This window comes from Triticum dicoccoides, chromosome 4A (genome assembly GCF_002162155.2).
Source record: "Triticum dicoccoides isolate Atlit2015 ecotype Zavitan chromosome 4A, WEW_v2.0, whole genome shotgun sequence".
Classification (NCBI taxonomy): Eukaryota; Viridiplantae; Streptophyta; class Magnoliopsida; order Poales; family Poaceae; genus Triticum; species Triticum dicoccoides.
This window is the reverse complement of record NC_041386.1, coordinates 179,350,267-179,353,037: the sequence shown is the minus strand read 5'-3', so window position 1 is coordinate 179,353,037 and position 2,771 is coordinate 179,350,267.

The following is a 2,771-nucleotide window of genomic DNA, read 5'->3' as shown; positions in this document are numbered from 1 at the left end:
CCCCCTGTCCCCCTCCACTCCATTCGCTCCGCCAAAGCCGCCCTCCCCGCCGCGCCGATACATCGGCGCCGCGGTTCGGCGATCCTCTCGCTCCCGCAGTACGCTCTCGTAGACTGCCGTCCTCTAGCCGCGCCGCCATCTCTGGCTACGTTCTTGTGGAGGCGCACAATGGTCAGCGCCGCCACCACTGGCGACGTTCGTGTGGAGACACACGGCGGTCGACTTCTCCCACGGTACGCGCATTCTAGACTGAGGCCCCGTTCATGTCGGTGTAGCGCTGAATGTTAGTTGATATACGCTGTTAATCTCACTGTTTGCCGAAGTAGTTTACTGTCAATATGCTGTGCTTAAGAAGCTTCCTTGCCTTGTTCTGCACTCAATCTGCTTAGCTGAGATGGCATGCCAAGGCCGATTAGTTGCTAAAATATCCTGCCATATATTTATTGTGACGTAGATTGCCATGGTCTAGTAGCCAATCTATTAGCTGAAATAGCTCTACACCGTTTTATACTCGATCTTTGTTGTTGCGATGGCCTTCGATAGTTCGATGGCTGTGTGCTCGGCCTCATTGACTGCTGAAACAGCCTACCATAATTTGGCATTCCAATCTGTTTGCTGAATTAGCTTTACATATATTTCGTCACTTAGATCTGCTCATCCAAATATCTTGCCATAGCTTTAGACATCGACCTAGGTATTTTTTTATGGACTTCATAAAAAAGCATATATGTTTTTCCTGTAATATCTAGTAGAAGAACTAATTTGTATGTCTAACAGATGGACATGACTTGGATAACTTATGCTCGAAGATTCTCTGCTACATATGTCGAGGGGGTTGAAAACTTCATGAACTTTATCAGAGCTGAGTACGGTGGTCCGAAATCAGATGTGCTCTACCCGTGTAGCACTTGTATGCATTCAGTTACAAGACCCCAGTCAACTATGCAAAATCGTCTACACTTGTATGGGATGTCGGTCACATATACTAGGTGGGTTCATCATGGTGAAGCTGTGAACACCAATGTTATTGACTATGTGGAAGCAGCAGATCACCATCTTGATCTGCCTGATGCTCAGGTGGAAGAGGAGGAGGAGGTGGTGGTGGCGGAGCTAGTGAGTTTGACCAACATTGAAACAATGCTACGAAATGCTTGTGCATTCCGTGAACTTTCACCTGCAGAAGAAAAACGGTGGGACCGCATGTTGGAACAATGCAACGTTGCTGTCACCCCAGGAAATAAGCTGTCAGTATTCTCAACTATGGTCACCTTTCTTCAGGTGAAGACATCTGAGCGGATGACCAACAAATCATTCGATGCGATGTTGGCTGCTTTCCGCGAATCTTTCCCAGATGCGTCTGAGCTGCCACACACCTACAGTAAAATGAAGAATTTCCTTCGTGCAGTTGGAATTGGATATGATATGATCCATGTTTGTAAGAATAATTGTGTTCTGTTCCGGAAGGATTATGCCAACTTAAGTGAATGCCCGAAATGCAAATCATCAAGATGGAAAGATGGCGATGCTGTGAAGAGGATTCCTCATAATGTTCTGAGACATTTTCCAATTACACCAAGATTGCAGAGGTTGTTTCATGATGCTGAAACAAGAGAGGATGTACTGTGGCATTCTAGGAACTAGGAGTACAAAGATCAGAATGTAATGAGCCATCCATCTCATGGTAGTGAGTGGAAAAGCTTCAATGATAAACACAAAGAGTTTGCTGCTGACCCAAGAAACATTAGACTTGGCTTAGCTTCAGATGGATTTAACCCATTTGGCCACCAGAGCGCCACATATAGCATGTGGCCAGTGCTTGTTATCCCTTACAACATGCCTCCAAATGTCTGCACCAAAGAATCAAACTACATGATGGCCTTTCTCATCCCAGGTCCAAAAAGTCTCGGAATGGATTTTGATTTGTTCATGGAGCCTCTTGTGGAGGAACTTCAACAACTATGGAAGGGTGTTCTCACTCGAGACCTATATAGCAGCCCACCAGTTGATTTCTTTCTGCGTGCTGTTATAATTTGGTGCATCCATGATTATCCAGCTTTGGGCACTATGTCAGGGTGAACGACACATGGTTACAATGCATGTGTTCGCTGTGACAGGAATCCGCTGTCATACGCAATACTTAGAAAGATCTGTTACATTGGACACCGCCATTTCCTTGCCAAGGACAAGCCGCATCCTAGAAAATACCGAAGACATGTGTTCAATGCAAAGCATGAAAACCGTGATGCGCCAAAGAGGCTCAACACCGATGAGTTGCAAGTGGAATTAGAGAAGGTCAGGCATATTACACCAGGAAACCATCCTGGTAATGATAGCGGGAAAAAGAAGCGTGGCAGGGTAGGAGAGAGATTATTGTTTACCCGCAGGTCCACTTTGTGGGACTTGGAGTATTGGAAAGATTTGGATCTGAGGCATAATCTTGATGTGATGCACATCGAGAAAAATATATGTGACAATATTATCGGCACACTTCTTAATATTGAAGGCAAGACGAAAGATACCTTAAAATCTAGGATTGATTTGACACACCTGGATATCAGAAAGGATTTGCAGGTGCAAGATGAAGGTAAACCACGGGATATGTCACTAGCTGTGTACGTCTTGGACAAGGTAAAAAGAAAAGAATTCTGCGAGGTCCTGTCATGTGTGAGATTCCCACATGGATTTGCTTCCAACCCTGAAAGGAGAGTCAGTGTAGATGGAAACAAGGTACAAGGGTTGAAAACTCATGACTGCCACGTCCTACTTCAAAG